Here is a 14,843-nt window from a genome sequence, read left to right as displayed (position 1 = left end):
TAGTGCATATCTGCATAAGTGTATCTGTTTTATATTCTTACATTCTTGTGAGTTCAGTTGCTGTTTGTGCCCTCAAGAACCGACGTATTAAAAATATTGCATGTGTGTTTGTGTGTGTGTGTAGGGGCATGATGCTTAAGTTGCAGGGTGGGGTGCTCCAGAAACCTTTAGGTCCAGGCTCCAAAATTACCTAGGTGCAACCTTGCCTCTGATAGAGCAGACTGTTTGGAGTAAAGGTGTATGTGGTTGGTTTGTGTAGTGCTGTAAGCAAATGTGCTCAGGCTGGCCTAGATGCAGCAGATTCTCTTTAATGTCTGTTTTCATTCTGTCAGGTCCACAACACCACCCCTGTTTGCACCTCCGTCTATACCTCCATTTGCACCTCCATCCACACCTCCATCCGTATATCAGTCTGTACCTCCATCTGCACCTCCATCCTCACCTCCATCCGTACATCAGTCTATACCTCCATCTGCACCTCCACCTGTACCTCTATCTGCACCTCCATCCTCACCTCCATCCGGACATCGGTCTGTACCTCCATCTGCACTTCCATCCGTACATCAGTCCGTACCTCCATCTGCACCTCTGCCTTTACATGGGGTAAGTAAATGTAGAGTAATCTGGGCCTGCTTCTTCCTTTCATTAACCTCGTCATATTAGAGCTGGTCTGTAAGACAGCCTAGTACAAAGTACGATTGTCAGATACATTTTTTTCATGGTAGCTAATTTGCACAACCTTTTACTCATACCAGTTGACTCTACCCTACATGAACCATCCACTCCCCCTTTGAGCAGACTTAATAATCGATGCTCTGCATGCATTGCAATATACTTAGGCTTAAAACAATCACAAATGAATCAGTTCCCACTAAGACATAGTCAGAAAAGAAATGGAATCTCTGCTTGTTAAAGGTGGGCCAGAGAAAGTTGTTTTCAGTACTTCACCCACTCCCAGTCTCTGTCCGGGGCGTAGGATGGCTGGCAGCAACCCTGGACAGGCAGGTGGCTGCCCTTTTCCTGCCAATGCTGCCAGGCCGGACCCCCCGCCATGCAACGAGGTCTCCTCTGCCAGCACCGGGTCTCCCTACACACATACTGCTACTGCCGCTGCCTCCTACTCTGATGTCAGGCTTGTCCCCGGCTGTACTGTCCCCAGCCGGCCATACCCCTTCCACCCTGTGTCAGGACACCAATGCTGGAGGCGTTTCTGGGGCTGAGCAGCATGTGTAGCGCATCCAACTGGAGAGTGCATTCTGTGTTGGCCCCGCTGGGGGCTTCTTTGCCCTGCTTGCCAGGGAGATGAAGGAAGAACCCTACTGGGCCAGTGCAGAAAGCACTCGCCGACTGAATGGGCCATGCAGACACGTAATCTGGGTGGGGCAGGCAGGGCACATGCCCTAGGCGCCAGTTGCAGGGGAGCGCCAAGTGCTTGCCATGCCCCGCACCCAAGCATCACAGGTGTGTGTGCTTTTTTCAGGGTTGGTTTGTTTGTTTTGGAAAATCCCCCCTGCTGGGTGCCTGCTACCACCCCCACTCACGCAGCCGCGCAAGTCGCACAAGAGAGATCTGAGTCCCGGCAGAGAGCCTGCGCCCCCGCCCCTACCCCCACAGAGAACTGACTTTCCGATTATTTTTAGGGAGCGTTTGCTGCCTTAAAGCATCTATTCCCCTTTCTCTTCCTCCAGAGGGGGAAAATAGATGCTTTCAGGCACCAAGCCTGCCCTGAAATGAGACTGAAGAGCTCTCTTCAGCTCTTTAGAGGCCACACCCCTTTGCATGTGATGTCATCATGTGATACTTCACATGCAAAAGGGTGTGTCCTCGAGCTCTAAAGAGCCGGAGGGAGCTCTTCAGTCTCATTTCAGGGTAGGCTTGCTGCGTGAAAGCACCTCTTCACTCCAAGGTGTGCTCCTTATTCAGTAAACAAAATTTTGCAGGCAACCCCTCTCCCCATCCAGCTCAAATCCAATCTTCCTTTCTTTGGGTGGGCTTTTCTCTGTGCTCTGTTGTTGGAGGAGGTTAGAGGGGAGGGGTACGGAAGAGAGTAGGTCCTTAGCTGTGCTGGTTTGCCCTTCCAGCAGCTCATGGGTAATAGCTTTGCTGTCTGCTTTCGTGGAATAGGGATTTGCAAAAATAAATTGCTTTGAATTATTTTGTAGAAGGCATAACTCTTATGCAAGTAGTGTTCATGGTTCATCTTTAGTGATGTATTATAAAACTGTATTTAGTTTTTTGCACTGGGTTTTTTCTGTGTTTGTCCAGACAGTCAACAGTTGATGGTGACATGCTAGAGGGCTTTTTTCTTCTTCATTCCACAGATTAGCTGTAGAAGCTGTCTCAGGGCTAAGATGTGCCTTCTACAACAGACACATGTAATACTCTCTCGGGTGTGGCTGGTTGTGATTCAAATTACACATGGCCACTGGCAGTTGCGAGTTTCAGCAGAGAAATGGGTGGAGTGTTTTTTACCTCTGGCTGCTTTTTTCTCACATGGATGGAAAAGGAGCCTTGAGAGGGCAAATTTAAGGAGGAAAAAAATAACTGCTGGGGGGAAATATCATGATCCTTTGCTTTTTGTCCCTTTGCTCAGACGTATAGTTTTTCACTAGCTGATTTTAATTAAAAAAGCAAAACAGTTGCGGTGACTGGTACCTGCATGTATTGCATAATGTTGATTTGCCTCACTGTTCCACTGTAGTGCTGTTAGTGCAACTAACCGTTCTCGGCATGCAACTTTTGACACTTATAGATGCTCTGCAACGCTTTCTTTTTCCTTTTGGATTGTAGCACTGTGTTCTGCTTCCTCCTGTTGTGGTCCAGGCCTGATTTATATACTGAATATGCTCATTAGCTAGCATACAAAATGAGGCCTGTCTCATAGTGTCACCAAGTGACCAAGTTCTTTTATATAGTGACCATGTAGGATCTGGACGCAAGGAAGAAAAGAGATCAAACCAAACCTAAATGATTCAATGGGCTTTATTGAGTATAAAAGAATAACAACATCAATCTAACTGAGCAGAAAGCAGAACATTCTATCAATATTACTAACAGTATTTCAACCCTAACCAGCAACAATATTCACCCAGTGTTCCTAACTAACACATGTGTGTGTGTATTAAATCTTCCTAGAGCCTAATACAACTCAGATAGAGATGGAAAAAGGGGGGGGGGGTAAGGAAGGTTGAGGACTGGCATGGTTTGGGGAGATCAGGAATTAGTAGAGGGACGAGGGGAATGGAGAAGAAGGGGAAAGGATGGAAGGATCCAAGGCTTGTAGAGGCAGCATATTACCAGGATCAGAGGCTTGTTAGTGGTGGATCTTTCAGCTGAAGGAGAAAAGCTGTTGGCTGGAGACAAGAGCTTTTGGATCAAGCATGCAGTTTGCTCAGAGCATGGCTGAGAGTCAGAGCACCATGGCTGGTGAAGTCTTGACTTCTCATTGCACAGTGGAAGTCACAGACAGTTCCTGTCCATGGCCAGAGTTCCTGCCTCTAGCCCTACGGCTTGGGCAGCAAACCCTTAGATTGCTCATGAGCAGATCTTGCTTGTAGGCACAAGATTGCGTGGCACATCTCATACTCGAATTAGAATTGTATAAACCAGCCCACTATCAGGAATTACGGTTTTGCAATAATTTCAGTCCGTAGGAGACCAGGTTTAGAGCGGGAATGCTGCAAGACACCTTGTCTGTGTAGCTGCAATCCTGTCAAAGATCTGTGAGAGCCAGAATTGGGCTGTGCTGGCAAACCACAAAGCAAGGTTTGAAGGTTATGGAGAAGCAATTGTGAAAACCAGCCCACAGTTTCTAGTTTGCCATTGTAATGGCAACAAAGAAATGTCTCCCAGATTCACTGGGGGAAACCCAATTTACTGAGTGCATTTTAATTTAATGATTTTATCTACTTCATATTTTCAGAAGTTGGGGTGCAGGAAGCGAGGGGGGAGGAAGCGAAACCGGAAGAAGAGAAACTGAGCGGGGAGGAACATGAACTGGAAAAGCCTGACCATTGTTATTTTTGTAAATTATTATTATTATTCCTATTATTGTTGTTGTTTTTATTGTTATTATTATTATTATTTTATTATTATTATTAAAAAAAAACATAATTTTGAAAGACACACCTCTTCTTCTCCTCCATGGTCTCTGCAGCAGGAGTTCTGCTTATATACAGAACAACATTTGGAAGCTTCGGAGGTTTTGTAGAGCATTTTGGTTCCTGCTCTGAAATGGGGAGACCTGTGCACTGTGCGTGCCTCTAGGGCAGGAAGAATACTCCTGTCCCTCAGTTACTTGACAATCATAACTCTAGCAGCATAACTCTAGCAGCAGCAGGGGCAGATCCGCCTGAGGACTTGCTCACCCACCTTTCGCTGCCTCTGCTGCAGGCCCCCCACTGACCCCACCAACCACTGCCTCTGGTAGTAACTTGTGAAAGGCTTTGGTGTACGGGCTTAAGGGGAGGAGGCTGCTTGGTGGAAGCAGTTTCTCATTGCCCAGCCCCCAGTTGCCAGTCTTGAAAGTGTTGGGAATTCTCTCTGGTAAGAGAATCCCTTTTTCATTACAGCAGAGTGTACAGAGGCACAACACAGCGGAATTTGGTTAGGCATGCGTGTATGCTGAGAGTAAAGTAACTTGGAGCCAGTTCATAGTTTCAAATCAATATAAAAGCCATTTATTAAAGAACTCCATTCTAGATAGGAAAGTGAGGAGTTAGGATCTCTAATCTAGCTAGCTAGCTGGATACAGATGGATTCTGCATCTCTGCACACATGGTGCAGGGAGAGGAGCTTGCATGTTGCAAGGTAGAAGGAAAAGGAAGAGAAGGGGGAGAGAAAGGAAGTGGCTGAAAGGAAAGAAGTGTCCCTGAGAGTAGCAATCTACATTCCAATGGGATAGTGTCAGAGCAGTAGAGAAGGGATGACCAGTGTCTTGACCCTCTAGCCCTCTGACTCACTAGTCTGTCCTCCACTGTCTTTGAGACAAGAGACTGTGCAAAATCCTTCACTTCCAACAGAAAGGTGGCCAAGGTAATGAGAAAAGGCTGCCAACTAGGAAACGGTCTCCTCAACCTGTGCCCCTTTAAATGCTGTGGAGGGTGTGAGGCTGTCATAGCTTTCCTCAGGTGAACAAGAACCTGGGTCTGCTCCTACTTGGCAGGGAGAAAGTCCCGGAAGAGTAAGCTGAGTTTAGATCAGGGATGCTCAACTCTGGTCCTCCTGTAGAAGTTGGCTTTCAACTCCCATAATCCCTGTCTATTGGCTACTGTGCCAGGGGATTATGAGAGTTGTCATCCCAAAACAGCTGGGGGGCCTAAGTTGAGCAGGTCTGCCTTAGAGGTATCAAGTGTTCACAACACCTCTGACCACTGGCAGAGTAATTTGTCCCTCAGAGTTATCCCCTAGCGCCATGCCTTGACTTGCCCTGCTGCCACAGGGTCAAAAGGAGAGCCTGGCACATGCTAAACATGAAACATGCTTTCTCGTGCTAGTTGGATAGGACTTCATCATGCCAAGTCAGTAATAGACTGTCTGTTACCAGGGCTTTGTTTCTTCCCAGTTTCTGGCCCGCTGAGTGACTAACTTGAGCATAACAGAGTGGCACTGGAGACACATCTCGGTACTTGGAGCGCTGCCTGCAGGAATTTAGACTGTACAAGTTCCAGAGCCACAATGTTGGGGAACGGGCCCAATTGGGCACCATCGAGCAGCTAGCTAGTGACTGGGCTGTGAACAGTTCAAGGGCCGCTGATACGTAATGGTCTCCTCTTGTCGGCAGGCATTTGAGAATGGCCGAGGCACTTCTCTGGACATTTAAAGCCAGGTGTTCTTTATAGCCTTTCCTAGAGCCACCAGAATGGAAAACTACTCCCAAGTCTTGGAAGCGTGCAGCTTGCTCAATCTTATGCCCCTCAATGTGCCAAGAGTGGATCTTGGGCCTCCTGACAAAGGCCATCATTTTAGTTTTGTGATCATTGATTTCCAGGCAGTTCTCCCTGCAGTGCAGCGTCAGGGCCCTCAGTCTTCTTCTAAGGCCAATGGGGGGTCCTTGAGAGGATGGCTGCATCAACTACGTATAACAGGATGGCAATGTATCTCCCAGCGCGCTTTGGAGGGTGGAAATCTGGGTTGTTAAGCTGGCCCATCATAGAGTTAATGTAGAAGTCGAAGGGGAGTGGAGCCAGAATGCATCCTTGTTTGATGCCCTTCAGCTCTTGTGAGGTGGCCTTGGGGGCTACATCTCACCTGGAGTGATGTGTTCGCGTGCAGGGTGCGATGAAGTTATAGCAGGCGCCGGTCAATGGAGGAGGCTTCCAGCTTCTCCCTTCATTTGACACGTGAGATGGAGTCGAATGCTGCCTTAAGGTCGATGAAGGCGGCATAGAGGGAGGTCACCCGGCAGGAAGCGTATTTCCCCATAAGGTGCTGTAGAACTAGGCACTGGTCGATGGTGGAACGCCCTTCCCTGAAGCCCGCTTGTTCCTCAGCAAGAAGATTTTCCTCCTCCCATCCATCTTTAAGCTTCCCAGATAGGTGTCTCGCATTAGGTTTGCTGATGGTATTGAGCAAAGTGACGGGTCTGTAATTGGCAGGATCATCCTTCTTGCCCCTTTTAAATATAAGGCAATGATCACTGCCCCCCCAGTCCTTGGGAATTTGGCCACTTGTGTCAACATTGGTGAAGTGCGAAGCCAGGACAGGGGCCCACCAGTCTAGCTTATTTTTAACGGCCTCTGGTGGAATAAGGTCCTCGCCTGGAGCCTTCCCCAGTCTTAACTGGGTGACTAGACTGTGAATCTTTGAGGTTGACACTGGTGCCCACGCTGGAGTGTCTTCAATGGCACAGGTGGAGTTTCTGCAAACAGCAGCAGGCTCTTTGCATAGGTCATGAAAATAGTTCTCCCTGATCTCTGGATGAAGATGACAGTCCAGGTGATTTGGTTCATAAGTGGGAGAGTGCTTTGTAAAGATGCCAGAACATGGCAGAATCTTTGGCTCTAATGGCCTGAATGAGACCCATCCAGGCATCTTTCATGGCATCTCTTTTCTTACGAAGCAGCAGAAGTTTGTGCTGTCTTTTCTGCAGAAGGAGATTCTGTACGGCCAACTGTCCAGAACTAGCTTTATAGACTTGATAGGTGTAGGGATGGGCTTTTGGGGCTTTAGCACAGTCCTTATCCAACCACTGCTTGGAGGCCTGTTGGCACTGTGCACGTAGCTGACAGATCTTGCAAGAGAGGAGCTGCTGTTATTCCTGGACGAGGGCATTGTAGGACACCAAAGGTGGAGAAGTAGGGTCGTTAGTTAGTGAGGATGATTGAATACGCTGCAGGTGGTCAGAGGCGAATAGCTCACTTAGTGTTGGATCCAGTTGTGGAGACCATTTAGCACGGCAATATGCTCCTCCCGCCAAGGATATGGTGGGATGATCATGGTTCTCCATAAGGGACTGATAGATGAAAGGCTTTAGAAGGAGCGAGATGGGGAGATGATCACTGTCAAATTTGGAGACAACCCTCAAAACCCTCCACCAGAGGGAGAAGGTTCCCTGAGGCGATAAAGTAGTCAATCAGTCACATCCCAGAGCCGGCCAGATAAGTGAAGTTGGAAAGATGGTCATTTTCAAGCGAGTCCTTCAGAATGAAGAGATTAAGTCTGGTGGTCATTAGACTCAAGCAGAGACCTGCATAACTTGAGCTTTGGTCCTTTGAAAGACGGATAAGAGGGAGCCCGTCTGCCTCGGGACTGGAAGCCTGAGGCTTCCTCCGTATCGGAGAGAGATAGATGTTAATTTTCAGCAGACTGCAGCAGCCAAATTGAATCAAAACTGCCATAGCATATTGTTTGAGTGGTGGAAGCAGCTTCGAGGATGCGTGTAGAGAGGTAGCAACAAGCACACCCAGGCCACCTTTGCACCTGCCACAGCCTGCCCCTGGTACAGCTCCAACTGTATAAGAGTGAAAGGCATTGAGTAATATCTCCCCAGATGAGTCTGAACAGCAAGTCCTGGGGACAAACAACAGGGCAGGCCTGCGGTCTTAATGTCCTGCTTGTGGGCTTTCATGAATCATCTGGCTGATCACTGTTGGAAACAGGATGCTGGACTAGATGCATCAATGCAACCCAGCAGAGCAATTCTTACATTTGTGTTAAGATGATGAAAATGGTCTCTTTATCATTTGGCCACCTGCCTCTCTACCTAGTCTACCATTTCAAATTACAGAAAATTTAATCTACAATCCAATCTTCAGATGCAAACAAAAGCACTTAAAAACAGAAATAACACCCAGCATCCCTGCCAGCCTCTACTATTCAGCACCCCCAGTTTCCTCCCCACACTTCTGAGATTTCACCAGGTACTAGACACACCTTTCAAGACCATCATTACAGCCTTGAGGACGGTAGATCTTCTTTTAGAAGAAAACGTCTCAGGACATTGAATTTCTTTCAAAATACTGTGCTTGTGCAATGCAACGGTAGAATCAGGGAGCACATAGACTTCTGGCAGAGGAGTGGTTGGCCTGCTGGATCCAAACACAGCTTTGATGTAATGCCTCATATGACCTCTGTAGCACAAGATGGAGCCACACTCCAGTAGCTCCAATCATGCAAGCAAAGCATCTCCGATGGGTGTGCCCAAGCACACCCACATCCATGCCATGTTTCAGGCAGGACTGAAGCTCACCTTCCATCCCTACCCCTGGGAGAAGAACTTTGTGCAAATCATCTAATACAGGATTCCCAACCTTTTTAAAAACAAGCATACCTTTTCTGCTCACAGACCAGTCCTTCAATTCAGATACCCTGTAGAGATTGTGTGTGTGTGTGTGTGTGTGTGTGTGTGTGTGTGTGTGTGTGTATTGATGGATGGATGGATGGATGGATGGATTGATTGATTAAGTGCTGTCAACTCTTAGCAACCACATAGATAGATTCTCTCCAGGGTGATCTCTCAGGTCTCTCAGTGATGCATTCATTGCTGTCATAATTGAGTCCATCCACCTTGTTGCTGGTTGTCCTCTTCTCTTTCCTTCAACTCCCCCCAGAATTATAGACTTCTCAAGGGAGCTGGGTCTTCGCGTAATCTGTCTGAAGTACGATAGTTTGAGTCTCATCATTTGTGCCTCGAGTGAAAATTCTAGATTGATTTGTTCTATGATCCATTGGTTTGTTTTCCTGGCTGACCATGGTGTCCTCAAGAGTCTACTCCTGCACCAAAGTTCAAAAGCGTCAATGCTTTTTCTATCTTGTTTCTTCAAAGTCCGCCTTTCACATCCATAGAATGTCATGGGGGAAACCATTGTCCAAACGATTCTAATCTTTGTAGGTGTAGACTCCTCACGGCATCTAAATATCCTTTCGGAGGCCTTCATTGCAACCCTACCAAGTGCTTGTCTGCGGCGTATTTCTTGACTGCTGGATCCTTTACTGTTGACAGTCGATCCTAAAAGGGAGAAGCTATCCACCACTTCAGTGTCTTCAGTGTCTATTCTGAGGCTGGTTGCTGTACCCCTTTCTTGTCTTTAGTTTAGTCTTCTTTACATGTAATTGTAGCCCCATATTTTCACTGTGCTCCTTCACTTTCATGACTAGAGCCCCATTCTCAGCTCTCAGAGTGGTGTCATCAGTGTAGCGCAGCTTATTGTGTATCTATACACACACAAATCTAAAGGTTACAGTTATGAAACAGCTTACTCCAGTCACTGGCTTACATCCAGACTCAGTTACTCAAGAGTACTCCCACTGAAATTAATCAACTTGTCCCACTAATTTCAAGAAGACTGCTGATGACTAACTTTCTCTGGATGTAGGTCTGTGGCTGGAGTAGCCTACTTCATGACTGTAGCATTAAAACTTGGCACTAATATTCCGTCGGTCAGGATGAGAGAAGGAGTACGCTGAGCTTCCGCACGTCGCCAGCCAGTCAGAAGCACAGGGAGAGAGGCTTCACCCTCCTCCCTCCCCTTCTACAATAGATACATCGCTGTGAACATGTTGGCTTCCAGCCGGCAGTCCTCAGATGAGGAACACATCGCGTGGCAGGAGGTCTCTGCATAGCCCCGAGAGCCCTTCAAGTACCACTAGGGGTACTAGTACCCCCTGTTGGGAACCCCTGTTCTATATACAGAGAGTTCTTTTTAAATTCATATCCAGGTCTCCATCTGTACCAGAGAGAGGCCCTTTCCACAGCAAGTCTGCATAGCTACAAATGGCAAAACGTAACCAATCACTATCTTGGCTTCAATGGCTGGTCTAGTTGCCTCATCACAGTAAGGATGACCTGCTGTTTTCACTGTCATTTCAGTGAAAAGAAGCTTTCATACCAAGTCTGCAGGTATGCTTCATTTAAGTGTCATGACTTCCCTTCATGGGTAGGTGAGAGAGTAAGCCAGTAGCTCATTGTGTGCTGAGTGTAGACAGAAGTCTGCCAATTGCTAATCACTTCTATAACCAAATGGTCTGGGAATTCACTACCTTGGAGAAGTGATGAACTAGTTTGATCTAATATGTAAGCAGCTCTCCACTGTAAATGTATTGGGTCTACGGATGTGGATTGGCTTTGGTAGCCAGCTCTTCATTGTTGCCAACTTCCTCCCCAGGGATGTCTGCTTGCCCAGCACAAAGCCAGACGACTCCTCCCTCCAAATTCCCAGTGTGTGGAGAACTCAGGAGTTGAGAGGAGTCTCTCATTTTGTGCTCGCCTACAGTATTGTTGCCGGAAATATTCCTGGTCACTCATGGTGACCTGCAAAACGTTGAGATATAAAGGCAGTTCACACAATGCTCCTGTTTTAGGATTGTGTGCAAGGGAAAGGCTGGAGAGAGAGAAGTGATTTCTGGGGGAGAGGAGCTGAGCCAGAGAGTGCCTTCCTATCCAGCTCGCATGCCCAGCAGTTTACCCAGGCAGGTAGAAACACATGTCTGTTCTAATCAGAGCCATGTGAACTGCCTCACAGAGTACCTTGAGAGGGATGAGGTTTGGAAAGGAAGCATGGGATGGATGGAAGTAGTGGGACTTCTATTATTTATTATTATTATTATTATTATTATTATTATTACACTTCTATCCCGCTCTTCCTCCAATGAGCCCAGAGCGGTGAACTACATACTTGAGTTTCTCTTTCACAACAACCCTGTGAAGTAGGTTAGGCTGAGAGAGAAGTGACTGGCTTAGAGTTACCCAGCTAGTTTCTTTCTTTCTTTTTTCATTTCAATTTTTTTATTAACTTTTAACAATAATAGTAAGCATAACAATCATAATAAACACAGTTACAAGTTGACTTCCCACGCACCTCTTTTCGTGATACCAACTATAAATTTTACCCTTATTGTAATATTAATTAAAAAGGAAAAACACAAATTTAAACCTTCCACCACCATTAATCTGCCCAACCTGCACTTCAAATTTCAAATCCTGCTGTTAAGATCCATAGTAGGAAAATAATTCTTTAAATAAACCAAAAAAGGTTTCCAATCTTCCTTGAAGCGTTCTAAACTTTGGTCTCTGATCAGTGTTGTAAGTTTTGCCATTTCTGCATATTCTAAAGTTTTTATCAGCCAATCTTCTTTTGAAGGCAGTTCGTTAGTCTTCCATTTCTGTGCAGATAATATTCTGGCCACCGTAGAAGCATACATAAAAATTTGTAGAAATTGCTCCTTGTGTTATTCCTAGCAGGAAGAATTCTGGCTTCTTAGGGAATGTCACTTTAAATATCTTCTTCAATTCATTATATATCATGTCCCAATAGGCCTTGGCCCTCCCACAGTTCCACCACATATGAAAAAAGTACCTTCAGTATGCCCACACTTCCAACATTTATTTGAAACATTTTTATACATTAATGCCAGTTTTTTAGGCGTTAGATACCATCTATACATCGTTTTGTAATAATTTCCCTTCAAAGCATAACAAGCAGTAAATTTTAAATCACTTTTCCATAGCTTCTCCCACGCTGCCATTTCTATATTAAGTCCAACATCTTGAGCCCATTTTATCATAGTAGTTTTAACCAATTCCTCTCTAGTCTCCTCCAAAAGTAGTAATTTATACATTTTAGAGATTAATTTTTCATCGTCTTGACATAATCCCTTCTCAAAATTCGAAATCTGATCTTCAAATCCAACTTTAAGGTCTTCCTTATACACCTCATTTAGCTGATAGTACTGAAACCAATCTCTAACCAAGTTTTGTAATTCAGTTAAAGATTTTAACTTACAACCGTTTCCCTGAAAATACAACAGATCTCTATATGTACCCCCAGACATCTGCAAATTTACTTCTTTACGTGATAAAGCTTAAATTGGGGATATCCATAACGGAGTGTTTGGTTCCAACCAATTTTTATATTTTAACCATACCCTCATTAAACTCCTTCTTACACAGTGATTCAAAAAATCTTTATGTGCTTTAGTTTTTTCATACCATAGATAAGCATGCCATCCAAACCTTCTATCAAATCCCTCCCGATCAAGGACTCTAGGGTTTCTCAATGTTATCCATTCCTTTAGCCATGTCAAACATACAGCATCAAAATACAACCCTAGGTCTGGCAAGGTAAGACCACCCCTTTCCTTTGCATCTGTTAAATTCTTAAAATTTATTCTTGGTCTTTTCCCCTGCCAAACAAATTTAGCTATATCCTTCTGCCATTGCCTAAAACAAGTCAAGTTATTAATTATAGGAATAGTCTGAAAGAGAAATAACATTTTAGGCAAAACATTCATCTTCACCACTGAAATTCTTCCCATCAAAGATAAATTCATTTTAGACCATCTTTGCAAATCTCTTTTCATTGAGTTCCATGTTTGAACATAATTATTTGAAAACAGCACAGAGTTATTATTTGTTAACCAAACTCCCAAATATTTCACTTTCTTCTCCACTTTTAACTCACTTATTTCACCAAATCTATCTTTACTTTCCTGATCAATATTTTTAGTCAGAACCTTAGTTTTAGTCTTGTTTATGTAAAATCCTGCCAACTGGCCAAATTGCTGTATCTTGTCCAAAAGTCTTTCAATCTTATCGATTGGATTCTCTAAAAATAACACAACGTCGTCTGCAAAGGCTCTCAGTTTGTATTCTTGTCTCCCGATTTTGGGACCATGTAATTCATCATCTTCCCTAACAGATCTACAAAGCACTTCTAAAACCAATATAAAAAGCAATGGAGAAAGTGGACAACCTTGTCTAGTCCCTTTTTGTATTCTACAATTGTCTGATAATTCTCCATTTACAATAATCTTGGCATATTGTTCCGAGTAGATAGTTTTAATTGTTCTAATGAAATGTTCACCGGCCGTTATTTCCTCTAATAAACCCCACATAAACTGCCACGAAATATTGTCAAAAGCTTTCTCTGCATCCCAAAAAATCATCGCCATCTGTTTTTCATTATGTTTTTCATAATACTCCAATACATTCAAAACTGTTCTAACATTGTCTCTCAGTTGTCTCTTTGGCAAAAAGCCAGCTTGATCCTCATGAATAAAGTCTCGTAGTACCACTTTCAGTCTTCTTGCCAAAACCGCAGCAAAAAGTTTATAATCATTATTTAAAAGTAATATTGGCCTATAATTTTTGACTAATGTTAAGTCTTGATCTGGCTTTGGGATTATTGTAATATTTGCATATTTCCACGAATCTGGCATAATCCCTTTTTGTAAAATGTCATTCATAGTCCATTGAAGAGGTTGTAAAATTTGATCTTTGAGTGACTTGTAATACAAAGCTGAGAGTCCATCTGGCCCAGGGGCCTTGTTGGATTTAGCTTGATTTATTGCTTCTATTATTTCCATAACTGTTATTGGAGCATTCATGATTTCTATTTGTTGAAGAGAAAGTTTTGGAATATTTTTAGTTCTAAGAAACTGCTTAATTTTTTTATCTTCTACTATTTTGCCTTGATATAATTCCGAGTAATATTTTAAAAATTCCATCCTTATTTCCTTTCCATTATAAGAGAGCCCATTTTTAGTAAATATTTTAGATAATTTTTTTTTCTTCCTCTCAAGTCTAATTTTCCAAGCCAGCAACTTGCCTGGTTTATTTGCAAATTCAAATGATCTTTGCTTGATATACTTCAGATTTTGCTCAAGTTCATTTGCTATTAGCATAGAGAGTTGTTGCTGTAAGATCTTAATAGCTTGAGAGATCTTCTTCTTATCTTTAGTCCATATCAATTCTCTTTCCTTTTTGGAAATCTGCATCAGTAGTACCTCTCTTTTCGATCCTCTTTGTTTTTTAAAATATGCATTTTGCTGTATGAAAAAACCTCTCATAACCGCTTTGCTTGCATCCCAAACAATTTTGTTGTCCAATCCTTGATTTAAATTCAATTCAAAATAATCTTTTAACTTCTTTTTGGCTTTCTCAACCACATCTGGTTTTTTCAAAAGATATTGATTCAGTCTCCACCTAAATGAGGTCGCTCCTTCCTTCTTCCATGCAAAACAAATCGGATTATGATCTGAAAATGTCCTAGGTAGAATGTCCATTGTTTTCATATGAGTTATAATGGTTTGGGATGTCCAGACCATATCTATCCAGGAATGTGACTGATATCTTTCCAAAAAGTAGGTATATTCTTTTGCATTTGATTTTTTAATTCTCCATAGATCATAGAGATCCATATGATCTACTAATTCAAAAAATGCTTTAGGAAGTTTACCTTGTAAATTCTTTTCTGATAAATCAGATTTTCTGTCCAAAACTGTCGAGACAACTCCATTAAAATCTCCCAATAAAAGCAAATTAGCATTTGATAGATCTGCCATCTTTTGATCCAAATAGTTATAAAATTCAACTTTCCTTTCATTAGGGGCATAGATTCCAATTA

At 43.8% G+C, this 14,843-nt stretch overlaps 1 long non-coding RNA gene across 1 annotated transcript; it reads left to right on the top strand.

Annotated features, from left to right (window-relative positions):
- The first annotated feature begins 338 nt into the window (after positions 1 to 338).
- LOC128329006 (uncharacterized) lies at positions 339 to 4,125 on the top strand. Its single transcript, XR_008309499.1, has 2 exons — positions 339 to 603; positions 3,923 to 4,125. It is a non-coding gene; the product is annotated as an uncharacterized LOC128329006 (long non-coding RNA).
- The last annotated feature ends 10,718 nt before the right edge of the window (positions 4,126 to 14,843 follow it).

Source organism: Hemicordylus capensis, chromosome 6 (genome assembly GCF_027244095.1).
Source record: "Hemicordylus capensis ecotype Gifberg chromosome 6, rHemCap1.1.pri, whole genome shotgun sequence".
Lineage (NCBI taxonomy): Eukaryota > Metazoa > Chordata > Lepidosauria > Squamata > Cordylidae > Hemicordylus > Hemicordylus capensis.
The sequence above is the reverse complement of the archived record's forward strand: the minus strand, read 5'-3'. Positions and strand labels throughout refer to the sequence as shown.